The following is a 14,130-nucleotide window of genomic DNA, read 5'->3' as shown; positions in this document are numbered from 1 at the left end:
AGGTTACTTTTAAAATGTATTCCATTACAGAATACAGAATACATGCCCCAAAATGTATTCTGTAACGTACTCCGTTACGTTACTCAATGAGAGTAACGTATTCTGAATACGTTGGATTACTTAATATATTATCATGCTGTTTATAACTACATGAATGTACTATTGCTGTGATTTATTACTGTTACTGAAGGTCCGCAGCTCCGAACCCTTAGTAAAGGGACCTCTGGCTAATACGGTGGGTTCTGTGTCGGGCTCGTAGCCGAAAACTAGCTTTACTTTGTTGTCTGGGTCAACTTTGCTTGCGAGAGACAGAGAGAGGCATTGAAAGGCTGCTCCAACAGAACTTATTGTTTTTGGAGGAAAACACGAACACGGTGTACAGTGGAGTCTTAATAGCTTACTTACAACTGGGCTCGTCAGGCACTCTTCTTGGTTGCAGTGGTTATTATTATATTTACATGCTTCCAGCTCCCGTTTTTGCTCGATGACAGCTCTTACTTTTCCCTTTTCTCCCTCCCTCGCTCACAGACACATAACGTGTATGGCAGTCCATTCTCCCTGCAGCACGGACTACACTGCCTATGATGCTACATTCTTTAGAGCTATACCGGTAGCATTCTGCCTATTAGCTTAGCAGAACAACAACAAAAAGGCCTCTCTCACCCAGGAAACACGCAGAGAGAGAGCGTCACCCTGTAACCATGGCAACCGTAACGCTGCCACCTGGAACAACAGAACATAGCTGTCAAACAAAACCCAAACAGTCCTGACCGCCACAATATGAAACAGGGAAGTACCACCGTGTAATCCGTTTATTTCAACAAAGTAACTGTATTCTAAATACCACATTTTTAAACGGTAACTGTAACGGAATACAGTTACTCATATTTTGTATTTTAAATGCGTAACGGCAGTACATGTATTCCGTTACTCCCCAACACTGCCAACAGGAAACTGAGGCTACATTTCCCACTGACTCAACAAACTGCACAACAGAAGATTGGAAAAACACTACACTACAGTGGCCTCCACAGTTACCAGAGCTCAGTCCAGTAGAGCACCTTTGGAATGTGAATAAATGGGAAATTTGGATAACAAAAACTGCAGCAACTATGGGATGCTATTTTGTCAATAAGGAACGAATTATCTGAGGAATGTTTCCAGCACCTCCCTGCACCACTGAAGAAAAAGGGGCTGTAACCTTGTAATACCCAGGATAATGTAATAATGTAATAACATATACATATACACACACACATGTAACACCTGTTCTGATGAGGTGTTACATGTATGTAACACCCCATCTGAAGTGTTGACACACTTCAAATGAGAAGTGTGTCAACACAATAACAAATATCTTTAATGCTAAAGCAGAAACCACAACAGCATGCACAAAAAACACTGTGATAATGCTAACATGAGAACTGCATTAAGACTAGAGAGCATGACGTTTGCAATGTGAGAACTGCAAGCTACACAGCCAGCTCACTACACTTTGTTTTTGGTTTTGATGGGATGCATATTCATGCCATTTCTCACTTTGTCTGATCTCCTGTTTGAATTGTAAAATACAGACTCGCCCATGCATTGCTCCCTTTGTCGCTTCGTGGATTTACTCAGCTCCTACTGTTCCTGCCAAGGACTCGTTCATATACACACTGTCAGCCTCACCGTGAGTATCTTTCTTTCAGTTTGAAAAGCTGCCAAAGCTTCAAGCAGCCAAAAGAACAAAACAAATTATGTGCAACACTTAGCAGCATTTCACCTGTTTATTGTTCTGCCTCATCGTATCCGCATAAATATAAATACCCCCATTTAATCCACATGCCATCTTCATTTTTGCTTTATTTAAATCTTGTACAGAACAGTGGACACTGAATATATATTAGCTGACTATACCTGAGCAGAGTCACATTAAAGGAATTATACATTCAAGTGCATTATGACTGTTTTGAGAGAATTGTATCCATACACATTTGTCATGTACCTCATTATGTCTATTTGTTTCAGTCTTTGTGTCGACTGGATTAGTGTTCCTCCAACTAACAGTTATGATTTTCTTGGCAATCAGTTTTATTATACATACATACAGAGTACAGACCCCTACTATTTTGCTGAGAAAGAACTCCAAGTGCAAACACTATAGGATCCACAGGAATAACATTCAACATTTCTTCAATCTCTTCTTTTATATCTTGCCAATACCTCTGGAGCACTGTTCCACAAGACATGCAAAAAGATCACCTATGAGTCGGCAGTTTCTCCAAAACAAGGGCGATGGAGAAGCTTTACAAAATGTTCAGATTTTTAAAAAACACACATTTTGATCCTTCAATCAAATTCCTTCCATATATTACTGGGCAGCATGGTGGCACGGTGGTTAGCACTGTTGCCGCACAGCAAGAAGGTCCTGAGTTCAATTCCAACATCAGGCCGGGGTCTTTCTGTGTGGAGTTTGCATGTTCTCCCCGTGTTTGCGTGGGTTCCCTCCGGGTACTCCGGCTTCCTCCCACCGTCCAAAGACATGCAGCTTGTGGGGATAGGTTAATTGGATAATCCAAATTGCCATTAGGTGTAAATGTGCGAATGAATGTGAGTGCGAATGGTTGTCTGTCCCTGTGTGTTAGCCCTGCGACAGACTGGCGACCTGTCCAGGGTGTACCCTGCCTCTCGCCCTATGACAGCTGGGATAGGCTCCAGCGCCCCCCGCGACCCTGAAAAGGATAAGCGGAAGCGAATGGATGGATGGATATTACTACTAATGAGTTTGTGATTATTCATGCATGTGTCCTCAGAGACCAAGTTTAATTAAAGTCCCCACTATTTTTTTTTTTTTGAGAGTGTTTTCTGCAATCTTATTTACCAGCATCCTCTATATGTGTGAGAATATGGTTCTTAGCAGATATTTTCCAGTTCCAGTAATAAAACATTGTTCAATACCCACTGCGCTCTTCAGCCTTGGGATATAGTGCCTTAGTTGTAGGTAGGAAAAGAAAGTAATTTGGGGAAAGTGCAAATTGGTTTTGTAATTGAACAAATGATTTTATTCCCCTACTGTCAAAGAACTGGTTTATTATACTATTATGCTTCCTTTAGAGTGCCACTGTTTGAATCCAATTATCCCACAATGATGGTAGGAGATCTATACTATGAGCAGTAGGCATCACTCGTGATAAACATATCCATTATTCCAAAGTTTTAATTCAAGAAGGGCAGGGCTGAAAGCTCCTCACAAAATATGTAATAAATGTTTGTGGTTTGGCAAACGTGTCCTGTCAGGAGACTTGTTTTTATGGAAGGTATGTCATGGGAACTGTTTTACATAATTGCATACAACATGGGAATAACTGATGGGTCTCATATGTCATACAAATGGTTTCGTATCTGCTGTGATTTAGTAGTATTTAGTTATTGAAATTAAATGCCATGACAATTTAATAAGATTTTGAAAGAAGAGCCATGGTAAAGAGATAGGATTACTTAAAGGCAAACTGTGATAATCTCATCCGGTCTTACTCAGTCATGTAAAAAATGAAATATCCCTGTTTTCCCTACAAAAATAATGATTTTGAAACACAATAAATTCACCTTCAGCCCTCAGGCTTTCAAAAACATTTGAACAGACTCAAACTCATTCCTGCTTTTCTCTGCAGATTAGGTGGCAAAACCTGACACGAATTCTTCCATAAAGTACTCAGAGGAGGTTTGCAGTGTGGTAAAGCCCCCACAGCAACATTTCACATATTAAGTGCTAATTGGATTGACAAGGCGAAAGTGAAGAAACTGGAAGGGAAGAGCGTGTGGAAAAACTGCCCCTGCACCAGATTTAAATGCAAGACTTCCATCCCTACATCAATCTGAGGCACTTTTAAGAGTTTGGCCATGATGTCAATAAAAAATAATTTTGTTTGTGCAGAGCATGACATGAAGAATACGAAAGCAAAGGGTTGATGTCTGAAAAGAGGTTTGAGTGCACTGCAGTTCCACAATACCAGCAAATAAACAGAACTCAGTGTGACAAAAGAGCAGCTACATCAATCAAAAAGAAACTAAATTCAATTCAATTTTATATTCTGTTTTATGCATTTAGCACCAATTCACAACAACAGATGACACAAAGTGCTTTAGAATTGCAAGGTTAAAGAGCCTAAAAGTAGTTGAGGGATGAGAGGAACGAGAAGGGGACCAAACATTCACTATAGGAGAGTGGACAAGAAGTGCTCAGTGTATCATGGGTTGCCCCCCTGCACCCTGAGCCTATAAGTAGCATAACAAACACAGGGTTCAGGGTCACCTGATTCATCCCTACTTATAAGCTCAAAGGGGGCTGATTACTTAAGATTTTGGGACCCAGTGAAGAGAAGCTTGCATGGGAGAAATATGATCTGTCTTTCTAATTGCTGTTGGTACTCTAATTGCAGCTATTTTTGGATCAACTGAAAGCTTTTCAGGGAGTCTTGAGAATAGCCCGATAATAAATAATTGCAATATTTCAGCATTAACATAATACATGGTTGGATTAGCTGTGGCTCAGGTGGTAGAGCTGGTGTACCAGCCTGAAGGTTGGGGGATTGATCCCTGACTTTTGGGATGTCAGAGTATGTTTGAGCAAAGTACTGAAACCTCAGTTGGCTGCATTGTCACCGTCGGAGTTTGAATGTGAGTGTAAATGTCTTCATCTGAGTAGAAAAGTACTATGTAAGTACCAGTTTATTTACCATTTTTACTTAATGTGCACATTGAAGGATATATCCTTGTCAAAAATGTTTTCTCACAGCGTTACTGAAGGTGAGGGCAATGCCATCGAGAGTACATCACATTTATAGCATTTTTAGGACCAAATACAATAACCTCAGTGTTGCTGGAATTAAGGAGAGGAAAATAGGACATGCCTGACAAGCAGCGTTAATATTATAGACACTGTGGTTTGAATTGCAAGACATTTTATAATAGAAGCTTTTCTTTTCTTTTAACAAGATATAAACGTAAAGTTTATGAATTTTACTTTTCAAACTTTTCAAAGTTGCCAGAAAATAATGGTCCTTGTAAATATATATTCGTCTTCATCTTTTCACATCTTTACTGTAATCTGCACCACAAAGGATTGAAAGACAACCTCGCAGAGGTGGAAGAGGGCCCCTTTTTACCCCACAGCAAGAGGAAGCAATTTGTGCAATGATGATTGCAAAGAATGCAATAAAGTTGAAAGAAATCCAAAGCGCTGTCATAGAGGATAACGGTGTATTTGGCAATATTGGATCTGCGTCAATTGCAACACAGAGAAAATGTGCATGAAACAATTGTACAAAGTGCCATTTGAACGGTACAGTGAAAGAGTGGAGGAGATCCATCACCAGTATGTACAGGTAAAACATGTTTTCTATGTATACTTTAATGTTCAGCACTGTAAACTGTTTTACTTTGTGTAGTTTTATGCAGTAGACTAGCAATTCTGTATATATGTTCACAGAACATACAGAATGCATTATGTTACACATCCCTCTCTCTCTCTCTCTCTCTCTCTCTCTTTCTCTAAAGCAGGGGTAGGCAACTCCAGGCCTCGAGTGCCGGTATCCTGCAGGTTTTAGATGTGTCTATGATCCATCACAGCTGATTTAAAGGGCTAAATGACTCCTCAGCATTTCTGAAGTTCTCCAGAGGCCTGGTAATGAACTAATCATTTGATTCAGGTGTGTTAACCCAGGGTGCGATCTAAAACCTGCAGGACACTGGCACTCGAGGCCTGGAGTTGCCTACCCCTGCTCTAAAGCATGTACTGGAGCTGGAAGCCAGGGAACCACTGCACACGTTCATATACGTTGATGAGGCGGGTTTCAATCTTGCCAAAGGCAGAAGGCGTGGAAGAAATGGCATTGGACAGAGAGCAACCACTGATGTCCCAGACAATGGCATTCTCACCCATATTCCCCTTCTTGGTCCATACAATATACAACGGCTCCTGACGTTTTTAGACACTGTTTACAGGGACATAGTCCCTGAGAATGAGAGGGGTGGAGGCCAACTCAACAAGTATGTTGTTGTGTGGGATAATGTCCGTTTTCACCGCTCACATCTGGTCAGACATTGGTTTGCAGCACACGACAGAATGCTGGTTGAATATCTCCCTCCCTACTTCCCGTTCCTTAATCCAATAGAGGAGTTTTTCCTCTGCCTGGAGGTGGAAGGTTTATGACCGGCATTCACATGCGCAAATGGCCCCGCTAGCAGCCATGGATGCAGCATGTGACGACATCACAGCAGAGTCATGCAGAGGGTGGATTCGCCACTCCAGGTGATACTTTCCTTACTGCATTGCAAGGGATGTAGATAAAAATATGTGGCAAGACAGACAGGAACATCTGGATGTGCCAGAATGATTTACGTATATTCAGATACAATATGTACTGTTATATTGTTCACATTTGTGCACAGCTCTACCAAAAGAGTGTTTCTTATGTTTATTCTAAATAAGTTGCTGTAGGGTATTTTTCTTTTACACAATGTTGTAGAATTACAAACAGCCTACACAGTAAAAATATGAAACATACGTATTCAGTGTCTTGTACTCCCTTACTTCCCTAACTACAGGAATGTCCAGCTTTACTGTAGATTTTACTGTAAATGGCTGTACAAAAAGGTAAAACATGACAAAGCCATTTGACTATCTTGTTCATAAAGATGGTGTCAAGACTTCTCATTTTGATGACACTGGCAGTTTCATTGACGTGAATACTTGCTTTTGAGGACTGGATTATCGATTTTGAGCGAGTGACCTGCTTTTGCAGGTTATCCACTAGGTTTTGCAGTTTGCACCAATTGTTTTGAGAAATACTCTAACTGCTGTGCAAATGTTAATAGGGACGAGTGAGAAAAGCACCAAAGCGACTGAGAAAAACGGGAACAACAAAATATATAAATGACGGTGTGATGTGAGACAAATCCAGTAGAGGGCAGCAGATCTCAATTTCCATAGCGACTCTCACCATCGGCCTATTGATCAGCACTGAAGGTAAATGCATTATAACTGGACTGAGAACCAAAGTGAGACTATATAATTGAATTATTTTTGCGCCTTATTGATGACATGCTCAATAACAGACTGTCTGGCTGACCTCCTGAAGCTGGAGGTAACTTAACCTTCAGGAAGAAACAGTTTGGCAAAAATAGTGTAATGTTTTCTCATCTGCTGAGATCAAGAAGTTTTCAAGAAAAATATTATTTCTACCCCTTACTGTGAGCATGAGTGTGTATGAGGGGAAACAGAGAGAGAGAAAGTGGAAATAACATTGGTGGAGAATGAATCAGGCATGACTTTCTCCCATGCCTGAAGGAATGAATCATAATAATTTATACAGACTGAGAAGCCTGTGGGGAAGCAGTTACACAATAGGGAGATCAATTGAGTTGAGCGCTGAGCAGCAGCTTGTCTCTGGGGTTCACACAACCGCGAACAGCTCCCAGGGGTGGACAAACACAGGAGAGAGCTGTGAAGACGCAAACAGATAAAGGGTCACACAATGGGGAAAAATAGCAGCAATGCCTGCTAAATCTTTGTCTCCATACTGTTAGCAGAATTTAGAGTTTGCTTAAAGTCTATAATTCTTTTCCAGAAAACAGTCGGTAATAATGTCTCTTATTAACAATGGCAATAAATAGCAGTGGAAGTCTTTTATTACAGTAAACGTACCAAAACCATAATTTAGAAGACTTGGATATAAATTAAAGTGCTGAATTCATGTTTTAGTTACTATAGATTACAAAATACATCAATAAAACCAAAAGTACACATTCTCACTATTCAGAATCACACATTTGGAACTGTGTCTGTTTATCGTGTGTTAGTTTGTTCTAAATTACTCAAATCTAAGACTAGAGTCAACACTGATATTAAATTTGAAGATATATTTGTTTGCCATTGTTTGTGTGTACTTCTTTTTTTTAATCGTTTTCAAAGCTCCTTGAGTTTAAAGCTACTCTTGTAGATTTTACTGTTCTCCATGTAGCACTACAGTTATTTTCAGTTTTCTTATCCGTGTTATTGTTTGCATTCTCGAAATTACTCTGATTATTCCTGTGTATAAAATATCCCGGAGTATCTACATTACTGTGCAAAAGTCGTGACACAGCCTTCATTTCAATTTTTTATTTTGCAAGGAAAATTGGAACGGAAAATGTGGGGATTTACTGAAACATCTGCAAGCATATATGAACAAACAGTATACGAGGCCAAAACTCAGTTTTTACAATTCTAACGTGAAAGTTAAAACTTTGACCTCCTTTGTTCTTCAATACAGCCTGAAATCTCTTAGACAAGCTTTATTGTAATTTCTTTAGGAAGTCTTCAGGAATAGTTCTTAAAGGGACAATCAAAGCTTTTTTTTTTTGGATGCTGGCTGACTTTTGTTTCATTCTCTGTCAAGATGATCTCACACTGCTTCAGTAGTGTGGTGGTCCAGGCTCTGGGGAGACCAATCCATGACTCATACTGTGCATGCTTTTCTGCCCATATATGCTCCAACTGCATCCGCGTGTTTGGGATCATTGACGTGCTAAAAAATGAATCAACTACCAACAGATGTTTTCCACATGGTATTGCATCATGAAATAAAATGTGACAGTATTTTTCTGTGTTCATGATTCCATCATTTGTGACAAGATCCCCAGCACCACTGGCTGAAATGCACCAAACCATGGCCACACTGACTGTTGCACCTCTCTCTTGACCTCCCAGTGACCCTTCAATGGCTTAACCCTAATATTATGTCATATTAACAACAAGAATCTGCAGATTAACCTGTCACTAAAGCTTTAAGATAAATGTTGTGGTCTAAATATGCACAATGTTTGCTTTCAAAAAATAGATAACCACAGAGAACCATCTCAAGATGGTCCTTAACACCACTTGAGTGCATGTAATTAGGGTATAGGTGTCATTTTAAATGTTTCTACAGCAAATGTTATAATCTAAATATGAATTATTGGCAGTGATGTCTGGAAAAAATCCCCAAAGAATATTTACTTTGATTTGTAAAGCACAGTTTATGTATAAACACATGCTTTTCGTATTTAATGTGTATTCAAATGGAAGGCGGGCAGATCAATTCAAATGTCATTATTTGATATTTGATAATGATAATGATTGATCTCATATGATATGCTGATCTCCCCCATACAAGCAGTCTTTATAGGTTAGTCTATTTAAGTATTGGTAATGCTGGCCCTGTATTTATCTGGTATCAGATCAAAACAAAATTTGCACAATACTAATAAAAATGTTCTACTAATTTTCATTAAGAAATAAGTGATATATTAATATAAAAGTTGGTATTTTCCAACTACCAAGGTATTAGAAATGAAACTAGGCTCTGTATCCAGAATCAAAATTCCAGCTAACTTGTAAAGAACACTTTTAGTGTCTTATGAGACCAGCTCGTGGCCTCAGTAAAGCTCATCTGTTTAACCTGCACAAAGACAGGAGAAAAATATAACTTAAAAAAAAACTATAGAACTCAGATAAAATATAAAAAAGAGGAAAAACAACACTTAAGGGTTTAAAATTTGTTTTAAATGTGTTTTGTTGTCTCTTGTGTCTTTGCATAAATATCACCTATAAGTACATCTCTTCCTACACTACAGTGTAAACAGACCTATGGTTTTCAGAGATGTTGTTAAACATTACACAACTAAAATATAAAAGCAGGCACACAATAGAGTTTCACAAGAGAATGCTCTACCAAGTATATAACCTCTGTCTCCACAATGTCTGCAGTCTCCACCCACCCTGTGTGTGCAAAGTTATGACATTCTCAATCCACCCTCTTTTAATCAAGCTCTTAACCCTGCACACACTCACCCACACCTTTAATGTATGTCATTATGTTGTAATCAGTGCTCTAATGGTTATATTTATGGTTTTCAATTCATATCCTGCCTCGTGAGGTCACCTTCACGTCATGAGGCATCACCTGTCGATGGACGCACCATCGTAGTGCAGCTGTTTTTGGATACAGTAACTGCACGCAGAGACACTGTCATCAGAAAGCTTTTTGTTTTTCTTTTGGTCAGTTGGTTATATAGTTATTTGTCAAAGAAAGAAGCTGATTCTGGGTGATACACAATGATTAACCACACTCCTTTTATACTCCAGCTGCTGCCCTGTTGCAACACTCTTACATGTGCCTGGAAGAGAACTGTTTGGTAAATGTCATGGTCTTATTTTGACATGAAAAATGATTTCGCACACACAGCCTTTGGGTTTCAAGGAGCCTGGGTAGATAAGGCTGCTGGTGGACTTTTGACACAGGCAGGGATGATGCGAATTAGGAGTACTTCATAATATTGTGTTCTTCTTTGCACAAAGGTGTGGAGAAACTCTCTGCAAGCTGCATGTATTCTTTTTCCAGAAGGGTGGAGGAGTGTGTGAAAGGGGATCTAACACTTATCTGCCATATTTCCTTGTGGTTGCTCCTTCATGAATCACTACTCACTTCGTGAGTTAGGTTTCTACATAACTAGGTAAGATAGATAGATAGATAGATAGATAGATAGATAGATAGATAGATAGATAGATAGATAGATAGATAGATAGATAGATAGATAGATAGATAGATAGATAGATAGATAGATAGATAGATAGATACAATTCAGACCAACTCTTTTCTCATGGAAACAATGGCTCCCAGCTGTATGTCTCCGAGCTGAGGGAGCCTCTTTTCTCCCACTCAGGTCACAGCTAAACAACAGGACAGGGTCAGGACCATACAGATTAACTGTTACCATTATAATGTTTGTAGTACTCAAGGGTGGAATCATGACCAGCAGTTATGAATACCAGTTTTCATAGAAAATAGTTTAAATGACGCACAGCTGCCAAAGAAGAAAGAAGGGAGAAGGGGGGGTTGAGAGGTAGGGGATGTGTGATCCTATGTGTGTGTGTGCCTGAGCCATGTGTTCAGTGACTGTGTGTAGGTGTTTGGGGATATTTTGGCAGCAGCAGGGGGATTCAGGCATGATAGAGGCCTTCATCGTATAATAGGATAATGTTTTATCTCATCGGAAGACAGGGGGAGGAAAGAGGGGTAATGAGAAGCAGTGGAAGGGGTTGATTATTTTCATACAGCAGATGTCATGGTTGTCCTCCTACGAAACTTAATAACCTGCCTGATGCATCCATCGCTCACGTGCACAAACACACACATTAAGAATATGTGCACGGGGCAGTATCTAGTCAGACAAGTTAGGACAAGTTCTAGGAACATCTTTTCATTATGTAACATCTATTCACACAGAATTATGTGCTTATCCTTTAGATACAAGCGTCTGCATGTTTGTACGCGTGTGAGTGTACTTGCTGCCAGTTAGAGAGTTCTTCCCATAGCTTTCTTCCTTTTTAATGGAAACCAGTAAAAAATAGCTTGTTTAACTGTCTTTTTAAATCACACAATTACCAGTGTATATCAATACAACATCTTACTGGTTGAATGACCTCAGTGGTATACTGGACACTGCCTCCCACTGCAAATACACCTCCAGGTCAGAGCTAAATATAAGCTAAAATTAAAAGTATGAGGTTGGTGTGATGGGAATTTATTCGTTTCAGACCTCTTCGTCTATTCACTGGACAAACGTTTTCCTAACATTTCTGGTCATACTGGACTCCCACACTAGCTGTCAAACCAACACAAGATTACTCACAGATTTTAGTCAGTTTGTGACATGTAATATGTCAGTGCTCCATCTATCCATCCATTTTTTGCCACTTATCCAATTCAGGGTCGGGGAGGCTGGAACGGCTGCCATGGGGTGAGAAGCAGGAAACACCCTGGCCAGTCTGCCAGTCTGCCGCAGGGCTAACACAGAGAGACATATAATCATTTGCACTATCATTTACACCTATGGGCAATTTAGATTTACCAGTTAATCTAACACCACCCCATCTAACACCTTACAAAAAGACAAATATGGAAAATTTTTTAGTTATGAAAGAAATAATGTGTAATCTTAATTTTGATCATAATTACTGAACATGTGTGGTTTCAGTAAGGTTACCAGACTGCTTTTTATACGGGCTTAAGTATTCTATGTCATAGATAAATGAATGAACAAGTGATAATTATTATGAAAATGACTTCATTGGAGTAGCAGTACAGTTTCATCTGCATACATGTTCAGCAGCAGGCACTATTTTCAGACAGCTTATCCCAGAGTTTATTTAAGCATATAAATGACAGAACCTCCTACAGGTGATGATGTTTCTGTTTCTCATAAACATTCTTGTTGAATGTACCCAAACGTCACATGATTTCTCAGGCTTAACATGATGACATATTTTCTTTTCAATTCAGTGATTTATGCATTTGCAGTAATGCATGACTGAAAAGAGGTTAAACTTTGAATCATAGACCATAAACCAGAGTAACAAGTTAAGTAAACTGAAAAGCAACTCAGGTATGTTGTTTTCTGTTTAATGCAATCAATTTTGTTAGTCAGTGAACAAATCAATCACTTTATTTTATATATCAGCTTTCATGTCGGTTAGTGCAGTTTAAAGAGTTTCAAAGATGACTGACAAACTTAAAATAACACAAACAAGGAGTAAACAAAAAAAAAACCAAATAAATTAAAGTCTACAAAGTTTCTTTAATATAATAAATGATTGTAATCATAAATATACATTGTTTACTACATATTACATCTTTCAATAAAGTGATATATCACATAAGCGTAGAATTGATGGATTAAAAATACACAGAAGCTTGCGCCTGATTGTGGAAGTTGCCATGTTGCCTCACCGGGCATTACCGTTCTGTGTAATCACATTTTATGCATATAGCTAGAGACTGGTCACATATGTAGTACACTAAAGGTGGAGGAGCAGGCATTCATGTGCAATGGGGGTACATTTTAATTCATGCCTGCACCTTCAGAATCAAGATACGAAGAGTCATACCTCATCTGAAGAGTCCCTTCACTAAAGAAGCCTAAACGCAAAAGAAAGAGACAACACCATCCTATTAAATAGCCATCCTCTTCCTCCTCACCTTAAGCCTCATCTCCTGAACTGAGGTCAAGGCTTTAAAAAATGTTTATTTATTCCAATTATTGCCGCGATTAATTATTATTAGCAGATTAGATATGCAACCCTCCCACCCTCAGATAGCTGACAACAAGCCAGTTAATAAACAACAACAGGTAGTTAATAGCTAATGTTGGGCTCAGTGCTCTAAAAATCACACTCTGATAAACATTTTGACTTCATTCTCACACTGTATGGAAGTTTATTTTTGCTAACAATGTGCCATGAACTTCAAAGAAAGTTTCACTAACACCAGGTAACAGCAGCTAACAGAGCCTAACAGCTCCCAGAGGCTAACAGCAGCTAACAGAGGCAAACAGCTCACAGAGGGTAAGCAGCTAACAGAGTCTAACAGCTCACAGAGGTTAACAGCAGCTAACAGAGCCTAGCAGTTCACAGAGGCTAACAACTCACAGAGCCTAACAGCTCACAGAGGCTAACAGCAGCTAACAGAGGCAAACAGCTCACAGAGGGTAAGCAGCTAACAGACTCTAACAGCTCACAGAGGTTAACAGCAGCTAACAGAGCCTAACAGTTCACAGAGGCTAACAACTCACAGAGCCTAACAGCTCACAGAGGCTAACAGCAGCTAACAGAGGCTAACACCATCTTACAGCAGGAAACAATAATGCTTACAGATGGGAAACCTCACATATCATCAACAACTCAGCTCAGTATCAGTCAGTACATTTCACTAATTCAGTGATTTTTATTAGATGCCCTGGAGGTAAAAATGTATAAAACCACAAAATATATGCACATATGTGTTTATTTATTTTCTTATTTATGCCAAATAAATTGAAAAATGTAAATTATCCAACTGTGTTAAAACTACACAAATGAGGTAGAAACATACCAGCTCGCTGGGGCTGCTATGGGGTATACTCTAGATATTAATGTTTTTGATTTCCCTTGTCTGACTAAAGCATGTTTGTTCCACAGCAGCCACCACACCTGGGACTTTGCATTTGAATGTGGGGAATAAGAAAAAAAGAATTAGGTTGACTGCAAACTGCAATCTACTGACATTTTTTTTTTTTTTTAAACAGATGAAA

This window comes from Neolamprologus brichardi, chromosome 13 (assembly GCF_056152115.1).
Source record: "Neolamprologus brichardi isolate AB-2024 chromosome 13, ASM5615211v1, whole genome shotgun sequence".
NCBI lineage: Eukaryota > Metazoa > Chordata > Actinopteri > Cichliformes > Cichlidae > Neolamprologus > Neolamprologus brichardi.
The sequence above is the reverse complement of the archived record's forward strand: the minus strand, read 5'-3'. Positions refer to the sequence as shown.